Here is an 11044-nt window from a genome sequence, read left to right on the forward strand (position 1 = left end):
TTTTCCAATATGGTAGCCACTAGCCACACGGGCCAGTAGCTACCATACTGGACAGCACAGCTCTAGGCTTGTGTATAAGGTGAATGAAGCCACTTCTCACTATTTCTTTTTTCCCCTCCTTCTCCTTCCATCCTCTCACATCCTACTAGTCTTATGCCTCAAGCTACCAGTCAATAATGATGTTGTAATGGGTATGAATTTCACAGGCCATAAACGTGTGTAAAACAAATCTATAAAATACTTTATTTTTGTATCTTGGAGTGTAATGTCTGTCTCAAGTGTCCATCCTGTGGCAGCGATTTACTCTAAATAAATTCAGGTTAAATGCAGTTAAGTGAGGGTTTCCTCCTTCTTTCCCCTCTGGGTACATCTAAGTCTCAGGACTGGTCAGAGTATGTAGTTGGCACCTAAGCATTGGGGGAGGCGGTGACAGTTGGGGCCTGAGGGGCCACTGTCCGTGCTGGCATCCAGCTATTATCCAGGTCCCATTCATTCAACCTCTCTTTAATCTCCAAACTTCATCTCTGGGTTCTGCTATTCCTGCCACTCAATATAGGTTCTCTATACCTGCAGGGGCAGGTGAGGCAGGTACAGAATCCCTTCTTAAAGATTCAGCCCAGCCTCTGATGCCACCTCCCCTGCCCACATACTCCTGTACTTCCATCCGTTGTTATCATTTATTCAACCCCTCCTCTGTACCAGGCACGTTCTAGACGCTTTAAAACCATCAGCCCATTTAGTCTTCCCAATAACTCTCTGAGCTAAAAACTGTTAATATTCTCATTTTGCAGATGAGAAACTGAGGCACAGAAAGGTAGTGTGAAAAAGCTCACACGGCAATTATTCTTGGGCTAGGACTTCGAAAACCAATATTATGTGTGCATCACCCAGCAATACTGCTTCTAGGAATCCATCCCAAAAATATGCTACAAAATCCTGAGAGTAATTAGGCATGAGACCTTTTGTTATTGCACTCTTTGTAATAGCAAGTGGCTAGAAACTACCCAAACATCCATCAATAATGGATTATGTGAAAAAATTATGGTACATTTACACAATGGAGTACTATGCAGCTGTGCAAAGGGAACAAGCACTAACTCTATACATTGTAATAGGATGAATTTCAGAATATATCATTAAAGACATATTGACATATTGTTAAAGACAGAGAGAGAACTTCATACTGTATTTACTGAGTGAAGCATATATGGTATGCTAACAGTTTTGTAAGAAAGAAGGGATGTAATATATGTACACATATATACCTTTTTTTTATTAAAGAAGAAAACACTTTAAAAATGATTACCTGTGGGAGAAGGAGAGACTAGAGTGAAGGGAACAGGTATAGAATCTACACTTACCTGAATATACTTTATTTTGAAGATTTGGCTATGGACCAGTATAACTATTCCACAGAATTATTAAAGCAAAATTGAATTTCAAATAAAAGTTGGAAACAAAATGAAACAGATGTATCAAACTATGAATTAAGCTGAAAGAATAATCACTAAGAGAAGAATTATTTCAAATGGCTTTAGAGACAGTAATTTGACTATACATTCCCATGGAGATGAAGGACAAAAACTGCAGCAACAAAAAAGGTTTTAATCTCAAAATGTTTTTAATAATTATATAACCAGTAAAAATTATGATTTTATACATTATAGTATAAAGCAAATAAATCTAGTGTTGTTGCCATTAGAAATTAAGATGGCCAGCATAAGAAAAAAATACAAAGATAAACTCAAACAAGTTAAGCAAAAACTCTATAATCTAAATTGAAGTTGAAATTATCAGTGTGAACTCAAGACCTCTTAAAAATTTTTTACCTCTATCCGCTGAAAAGGCCTAGAAACAATTACCAATGCAGTAGCCGTGAACACCCTTAGAGAAAAGATTGTGAAAGATCTAAATACCATTTCCCATATGAAACGACCAGGGCTCCTTGGAGAAATGGCTTATTCAAGGTCTAGGGGGAAAAATGCATAATATGAACTTGAAACATCTTGTCATTCCAGAAAGTAAGGAAGCTACAAGGTCGTGTCAAAAGGACTCAGAAGTCAACTGGAAGAGGCTCTAACTGACCAAAGATGAGACAATTTGAGCATAGATAAGGTTTAAAATCAAACAGGTTTAAAATCCAGAAGTTCAAAATGATACTCAGAAAAGGAAGGAGGAGGAGGAGAAAGAAAACCTCACTGGATTCCCTTTGAGCATGTTAGGGAAGCAAGTCAACATTTTGGATATTGGTAAATAAGGGGAAAGAATCAAGCATTTTTTTGACTTTTTCACTATGAACTGAATCTCATTGTAACCAACTAACTGGTTAAGGGAGTTTCTCTTGATACATAACGTTTCCGCTAATAAGTGGAAAAAATTTTTTTAAGAATTAGAATTTCACATTTTGTCTTTTGCAACCTGTAACAAAACAATGGGTTTAGGGCATGATCATTCATGGCTAGGAATTTCACTGAGAGACATATTCACATACGTGATGTGCCTCCTGTACAACGTCACCTGTGAAACATTCTTGCTTAAAAAAAAAACACACTTAACCCTGACTCTATGAAGATACTAGTCACATGAAATAAAGGGTTCAGGGGGCTTGTTAAATGACACCACAGGGATGCCATCAGCAAAATCCAGACTGTAGGAAACTCTGCAACACAAATGCCTCATTTCTTCAATAAATAAATTGAAGGCAGAGAAAGGGGAAGTCTCTCCTAGTCTTATCTCTTCCACCTCCCACACTTACAAAAAGAGAGACAGTGAAAGAACCTACACATTAAGGGAGACTTAAGAGACATCTCAATCGATGCAATATATAAACCTTGTTTGGATCTTGATTCAAACAAACACATATGTTTTAAAATTATCCAACAATTGGGCGTTTTTCAACCCTGGATGTTTTCCAATATTAAGAATTCGTTGTTGATTTTTTTGGTGTAATAATGGTATCCTGATTACATGTTTAAAGTTCTTATCTTTCAGAGAGACATAAGGAAATGTTTACAGGTGAAATGATATGATGTGTGATATTTGCATCAAACTCATGGGACGGGGGTGTAGATGGGTATATAATAAGTTCATCCATGAGTTGACAACTGTGGAAGCCAGGGAAGTTTCATTATATTATTCCAGTTTTGTATACACTTAACATTTTGTACAACAAAAAGTTTTAAGGGAAAAACTGACATTAATTTCTTTCTATTATTTCTGCATTTCTGCTGTAAAAACCATCTCTGAGGCCAAGGGTACAAGTCTGAACCTGAGACAGATGATGGGACACAAGGCTGTACAAAAAAAAATAAAAGAAATACATTGGTTAATAGTTCAAACTAATTTTTTTGATTGAAGTGAAGTTCACATAATATTAAATGAGCCATTTTAAAGTATACAGTTCAGCAGCATTTAGTACATTCACCACGCTGTCCGACCACCACCTCTGTCAAGTTTGGAAGCAATTTCATCTCCCCAAAAGGAAACCCCACACTCATTAAGCAATCACTCCTCATCTCCCCTCTCCCCAGCCCCCGGCAACCACCCATCCGCTTTTCGTCTCTGTGGATTTACCTATTCTCGATATTTCACATAAGTGGAATTATACACTGTCACCTTTTATTTCAAACTATATACAACCACACTTTTACAGAGTTTGGTTATATACCAGGCACTCACTCAGTGCTAGAGATAAGATGGTGAAGGAAACACATGATCCCCGCCTTCATGGGGCATAAGAGACAGTCATTATGCAAACAGATACAAACAATTAACTACCTAATGACACATGTGCGAATGCTGCAGAATTGAAGAACAGAATCTATGGGGAAGGTAAAACAAGTTGGGGCTGTATCTAACTTGGAGAGTGAGGGAAGGTGTCTCTGAAGAGGTGGCATTTAAACTGAGCCCTTAAGAATGAGTAGGGGTAAGCCAGGGCAGGAAGGAGGGACAAAAACTCCCTGGCCAGGTTGGAGGAGCAGGCATTGGAGGTCTAAACAGAGGAGTCATGAAACTTGATGTGTTATTTTGGGTTTTGTGAGGTTTTTTATTAACTAAAGTCCATAGTTTACATCAGGGTTTACTCTTTGTGTTGTACAGTTCATTGGGTTTTGACAAATGTCTAACAACATTAGTTCACCATTACAGTATCATAAAGAATAGTTTCACTGCCCTAAAAATACCCTGTGCTTGACCTATTTATTCCTCTCCTGCTTCCCTCCCCTCCCCACCCAACTGGTCTTTTTACTGTCTCTATAGTTTTGCCTTTTCAGGACTGTTATATTGTTGGAATCAAATCATATGTAGCCTCTTCAGATTGGCTTCTTTCACTTAGCAATATGCATTTAAGGTCCTTCCATGTTTTTTCATGGCTTGATAGCTCATTCTATTGTGCATGTAGTGGGGGGGATAAAAATATATATAATTAAGATTTACCATTTTAACCATTTCTAAGTGTACAGTTCAGTGGAATTAAGTTCACATTGTTGTGTGACCACCATTACCATCCATCTCCAAAACTTAGCTCATTCCCTTTTATTGCTGAGTAATATTCCATTGTGTGGGTGTACCACAGTTTGTTTATTCATCCACTTATAGAGAGATGATTTGTTTTTAAATAAGACCACTGGCTACTGTGTCGAGGGCTGATTGGAGGAAGGCTAAGAAGGCAGGCGGGGAAGCCTCAGAGGTGCCTGATGCTGTTGTCCAGTCAAGAGATGGTTGTGACCTCAGAAGAGGTAGAGAGAAGTGGACAAATATGAGAGAGTGAGCGGGGTGGAATTGTCAGGACTTGAAGATAGATTGGATGTAGAGGTTCGGGGAGATGGAAGAGTTAAGGATGAGGCCCAGTCTTGTAGTTTGGGAGACTGGGTAGGTAGGTGGTGGTGTCGTTGACTGAGATGAGGGAATTAATAAAAAAAAAAAAAAAAGAAGAAGGATGGGTTTGGGAGAAGACCACAAGTTCAGCTTTGGATCTGATGTTTTGAGTTTGAAGTGTCTGAGAGATGTCCAAGTGGAAACGTGAAGGGCCCTGTTGAAGGCATGAGGCTGGAGCTCAGACCTCTCTTTTTCCCTTACCAAACAACCCATCTCACTGGCCTTAATTCCATTCCTGAACAGGCCAAGTCTTCTCCAGCCTCAAGACTGTGGCATTGCTGTTCCCTTTGCCTGGAACACTTCCCCCCACCCCCCAAGATGGCCACATAGCAAGCTCCTTCCTAACATTCAGATCTCAGCATAAGGAGTGAGTGACAGATCCACATGGGTCAGATTTTGCTGCAACAGTGATGCCTACAAAACCATTTCCTTATCTTGGTGATCATTTTGAAATGTACAGAAATAGCGAATCACTATGTTGTAATAGGAACTAACACAGTGTTGTAGGTCAATTACATTTCAAAAACAAACAAACAAACTCATAGAAAAAGAGATCAGATTTATGGTTACCAGAGGCAGGGGATGGGGGAATTGGATGAAGGTAATCAAAAGATACAAATTTCCAGTTATAAGGTAAATAAGTACTAGGGATGTGTTGTACAACATGACAAATATAATTAACCCTGCTGTAAGTTAAATATGAAAGATTTTAAGGGAGTAAATCCGAAGTGTTCTCATCACAAGGAAAAAATGTTTTTTCTACTTCTTTGATTTGGTGTCTATATGAGATGACAGATGTCCACTAAACTTATTATGGTCATCATTTCATGATGCATGTAAGTCAAATCATTACGTTGTACACCTGAAACTTATACAGTGCTGTATGTAAATTATATCTCAATAAAGCTGGACAAAGGAAAAAAAGACTTCCAGAAACTTGGAGCTTACAATGGTAAAGTATTAATTTCTCACCCAGGGGTTCTGAGGTCAGCTGGGGTTCATCAGGGCTCTCCTGGGCTGGGCTGGGCTGGGCTCCGGGCTGCAGGGTGAGTGCAGGGCTGCCTCGTGTGTCTTCTGATTCTGAGTGAAGGCTGATGGAGTCCCCACTGTCTGGGACTCAGGTTCACATGGCCGATGACAGCTGCTCAAGAAGTGGGAATGGAGATACTGGGTGTCTTGGAGCTGCCCCTTGTCACTTCCACACATATTCTTTTGGCCAAAGCAGGTCACATGGCTAAGTCCAACATCAACAGAGTGAGGAAGTGTATTCCTCCCACAGTGAGAAGGGCTGAGGGAGATAAATATTTGCTGAACAACAATACAATCTACCACCAGACCCAGCTCTTTTTTTCCTAGATGGCCATGTTTATTCAGTAATCCTCCTACACTCTTAGGAAAGACCATCTTCTTTGAATGAATGAATGAATGAATGGTGGAATGTGCCTTTCAAGGTGAGAAGATTCTCCTCACTCTTCAGATGAGGAACTTGAGGCTCATAGAAGGGAAGCAATTTTCTCAAGGTCACAGAAACCGCCCGTGGCCAGCCCAGCCCTGCCCAGCTGGCTCCGTCAGCTCAGTTCCTTACATACAGTGAGGGAGGTGAGAAAGTACTATTCTCCAGGCAGCGGGGCCCCAGCACCCATTCTGCCCTCTTACTGGGGCTTGGTTCACAAGCACACAATCAGGGGGCAAGTACCTCAGATCTCCTTGCTGAAATTCAATCCCAGTTCTCACTCCAAAGCCAGGTGGGACCTTGATTCATCATTTCCGGGTCTCAGAGCCACAAAGGTTAAGTGTATTCTGGGAAATGAGTCATCGGTATGATGGGTGGCTTTAATTGCTGATTAAGTGTTCCGTGAAATTCTGTGTCCCATCCCGACTGTGCCCGCCCCTAACGTACAGACAGTCATCTGAGGGGGCCTCGCAGTATCTAACACGGAGTGGGACACACAGCGGAGCTCAAACACTAGGCATAGGAAAAATCTGCCTCAGAGAAGCAGTGGGCACCTCTCTTGAAGCAGGATTACTCAGGACTTTGACACTCTGCTTTCTATCTATACATAAATTTTGAACAGTTCACAATGAACATACGTTGCTTCTGCCATCAGGGAAGAAAAAGCCATCTGGAAATATTTTAAAGTTCATACTAGCGTGCAAAAAGCAATCCTTTGCGGGGTGGTTGGGAAACTCCTGAAAATCTTCCTTCAGAATCCTACTCCCACACATTGTCAGAAGCCTGTTTTCAGAAACACTGACTCAATTCCCAATTACTCCTTCAGTCAGCAAGCCAGCAAGTACTTACCATACGCCAAGGGCTGACTGAGCCACCAGGTTGAAGGGTGATGGGCTGGGGAACAGGTGGAGCTGGAGTCAACGAGGTCCGCGTTCATACACAGCCGACACGGACGGAGCCGGCCCACGGGCCAGACACTGTGCTAAGTGTTCCATGGGGATTATCACATTTAATCTGCATGACAAGTCTATGCGGTCGGAGCTATTATTATCCTGTTTTACAGCTGTGGAAACGGTGGTGCAGAGCAGCAAAGGAACTTGCCCAAGGTCATGAAACTAGCAGATGGCGGAACTGACATTTGATTCCAGGGCCTGTGCTCTTAACTGCTACCCCACACTGCCTCCCAGTAGGATCCTGCCTGAATTCTACAGGCAAGAAGTTGCAGAGTCAGAATTTAAACCAAGCACAGTTCGTCAGCCTCCAAAGAACATGCTTTTAATTGACAAGGCGTCCTTCTCCCTTTCAGCCCTCCCCACTTCTGGCTGCAATGGCAACACGCTGGGTGACGTGGGTTGCTTCCCTGAGCCTCAGTTTCCGTGGCTGAAAATGGCAACAACATGGCTTACCCCGGGGAGCTGGCGAGGCTTGTGTGAGAGGACTGTTCCTCCCCTGGATCGTGGTAGGTAACTCAGCGAAGATGTATCTGTGTCCTTTCTGCTTTCCAGGAGTTCGGTGCTGTTGGCCAAGCGGACATGGGAGCTCTGTGACTGACAGGTGCATTAGGTGCTGTGCGGTCACAGGCTGGGCACAGGATGGAATGTCAAGGGTTACTGTGTATCCAGAAAACTCAGCTGAGGGAAAAACTGAAATAAACAACTCCCCCGAAGGAGGGGAGTTGGGTTCGTCATCTTTCCTGTTTTCCCAGCCTGGCCGAGTTCCAAAACCTCTTCTTAATCTTGTCAAGATTTTGGCCCTCCGCCCCGGGAAGGAGCTGCCAGGAGGCCCACAATGAGCCAAGCCTTCAAGGAAGTGATATCTTCTGTGGGTCAAGAGAAGGGAAGAGGCTTTCTGGGAGTGAGGAGAAGGCAGGGACAGAACCAGCAAAGGGCCCAGTAGGGCAGGCCCCTCCTTGAGCTAGTGGAGAAACTGAGACTTAGAACAAGGCAAGGTTTCTTTGTTTGCTGTTGGCAGAGTTGGGGCAGGTAGCCTAGCTCCAGTATCCCAGTCTAGAGTCCTCTCCAGCCCACAGCACCAACTCTTCTCTCCCTTCCCACTGTAGGATAACCTAGGCAGCTGCCTTCATTCCCCCCTCCCACAACGATTTCCAGCAACATCTGCCCATCACTGAACTGGGGACTTTGAAAATGAAGATGTGGGTCCTGTGGGTCCTGAAGGAGGAAGTGGTATCTGCAAAGATCTTGGTGGGTATGACTATGTAAGAAATGGGGCCGACAGACCTTCTGAAACGAAGAACCAAAACTCCCTAATCATCTACTGTGTGCCTGTGCAGTGCCCAGCACATTCAACATCTTACATCATCTAATCATCATGCTAACTCTGGGAAGTAGATAACATCCCCATTGTGCAGATGAGGAACCTGAGGCTCGTAGGGGATATGTTCCCTACCAACTCTCCCTCTGCCCCATAACTGTCTTCTGAGAACCAGACCTGGCTACTCACTTCATCTCAGGCGTCCCCACTTGTATACCCCACATTCTTTTCAACCTCAACTTCAACGATCCTAAACTCATCATCTTGCCCTCCCACGGACCTCCGTTTTCCCATCACAGCCTCACTACTCAAAACCCAGGATATCAACCTTGACTCCCCTGCTCCATCTCCAAGTAGTAGTCCAGACCAGTGATCCCATCGCTGAGTCTTTTGCCAGACACTGGATTTCCTTAATTCCAGAGTTTGTAGCATAATCCGGACTTCTCACTCCTGGATGACTTATTCGGGTGGCTTCTGAATACCCATTCTCCCTCTATTTTATCCCTACACCCATCTACTCCCCCATCCAAATATCAGGGTAATCTTTCTAAAAATTCAAACCTGCCTGGTCTCACCTAACTGAAAACATTTCAGTGGTGTCTCAATACCCTCAAGAGACATCCCTTTCTAAGGCTGACCAGGCCCCCCAAACCTTGGCCTTTGCTGTTCTCTCTGGTCTCATGCTGGGTCACTACCTCTACTCTGCCCCCCACGCCTCGGACATCCTGGAATACTCACAGTTCCTCTTTCACTTCCAGGCCGTGGCCCATGATAATGTCTCTGCCTTCCCCTGCCTCACTTCTTCTCGTCTTTCATGTCTCAGTTTAGTCACCACTTCCTGGCCGGCCTCTCTAGAAGCTTTGTGAGCTGTCCCTTCAGTGAATTCCCACAGTTCCTCTGTTCTTTCTCCACGAGGCTACCGCCCCCTCCCTCTCACATTCCCCCTGTATCAGCCAGCAAAGCTTTCATAGCATCACGAACTGTTGGAGCAGCACCCTCAAATGGAAATGTGATGCCTGCCACATGCGTAACTCTCCATTTTCTAAAAGTCACATTTTTAAAATCTAAAAAGAAATAGATGAAGTTAATTTTAATAAGACCTTTTAACTCATTATTTCAAAAATAGTATTATTTCTACATATAATCCATGTAAAAGCTATTAATATTTGATTTTCTTCTTGTACTAGGACTTTGAGATCTGGTGTGTGTTTTACGCTCACAGCACATCTTGATTTGGACCAGCTGCATTTCAAGTATTCGGTATCACCGTGTGCTAGTGCCATTTTGGAGGATGCTTAAAGCGACATGGCCTGTGTCCTGTTCTGGGGACACTAATTCTGAGAAATACTCATAGGCATCCTATAGAAAAAGGGATTCTAAGTCACGTAAGTCTTCAAAACACTGACAAAGTGGAACAGTTTTTACGCTTCCAGATCTCCCAGAGTCTTATCTGTGCTAATGTAAGATGTGATACTAGAAACAGACCAGAGAGCCAGGAGCCTTTGCCCAGTTCCTTTGAGCTCAGAGCTCTCTTTTTGTAAAGCATTTCTAGGGATTAGTGTCCAATGGAATGTTCTTTAGAAAATACTGGTTTAGCCATATCCTTGAGTCAGTCAATCCCCAGATCCCCACGGGAAGAATTTAGGGTTCAGGAAACCCACCTTGTGTGCCTCTGAGCCTGCGCTCAGGAAACACCCAAAATCTGGTTATTGAACTGACTAATTAATTCTGAGAGGCTGCAGAGGGCAGGGCTAGAATCAGTAAGCAAAAATGGTAGCATATTTGAGCTCAAACAAGAAAGCTTTGGGAGTTTCGCACGCGCGCATGTGTGTGTGTGTGTGTGTCTATGTTTTTAGCAGCTTAAAGCTAACTTGCCAGATCTCCCTGGAAAATGCAACAAGCAGCCTTATGAGATGATGATTTCTCCTTCTAAGAGTGTTCGAGGCTGGAGTTCTAGGGGAACGGGGAGGGTCCTCCCCAAAGTCGCTATTTTCTCTCCTTCAGAACTAAACAAATAAAATCAAATAAAGAAGAGAGAAAGCAAAAAGCAGCAGTAACATGAGAACTCGAACTTTAGAGGAAGTAATCAGGTGTACATGCACATTCTGGCTTTTTATTAAGAACACACTTTAGAATTCTGTAGGCCCAATGGAGGGTCAGTTTATAGTCAAAGCCCCTTTGAGGCCACAGTTCCTTGGTTTAATTCATATTTTTTTTTCCTTTATTGAAGTATAGTCAGTTTACAATGCTGTGTCAATTTCTGATGTACAGCATAATGTTTCAGTCATACATATACCTACATATATTCGTTTTCATATTCTTTTTCATTGTAGGTCACTACAAGCTATTGAATATAGTTCCCTGTGCTATACAGAAGAAACTTGTTGTACGTCTATTTTATATATAGTAGTTAGTATCTGCACATCTCAAACTCCCAGCTTGTCC

The 11044-nt window shown here is 42.7% G+C and overlaps 1 long non-coding RNA gene across 3 annotated transcripts; it reads right to left on the reverse strand.

Annotated features, from left to right (window-relative positions):
• Window positions 1–1585: 1585 nt before the first annotated feature.
• LOC105071942 (uncharacterized) lies at window positions 1586–9446 on the reverse strand. Of its 3 annotated transcripts, XR_006726274.2 has the most exons (5): window positions 9338–9446; window positions 7178–7843; window positions 6572–6675; window positions 5848–6163; window positions 1586–3293 (listed from the first exon to the last, which is right to left on the reverse strand). It is a non-coding gene; the product is annotated as an uncharacterized LOC105071942 (long non-coding RNA). The 3 variants fall into 3 exon arrangements; XR_835576.3 differs by lacking the exon at window positions 9338–9446 and having other exon boundaries at window positions 7178–8094; XR_006726275.2 differs by lacking the exons at window positions 6572–6675; window positions 9338–9446 and having other exon boundaries at window positions 7178–8088.
• Between the last annotated feature and the right edge of the window lie 1598 nt (window positions 9447–11044).

Source organism: Camelus bactrianus, chromosome 19 (genome assembly GCF_048773025.1).
Source record: "Camelus bactrianus isolate YW-2024 breed Bactrian camel chromosome 19, ASM4877302v1, whole genome shotgun sequence".
In the NCBI taxonomy this organism is placed as follows: domain Eukaryota; kingdom Metazoa; phylum Chordata; class Mammalia; order Artiodactyla; family Camelidae; genus Camelus; species Camelus bactrianus.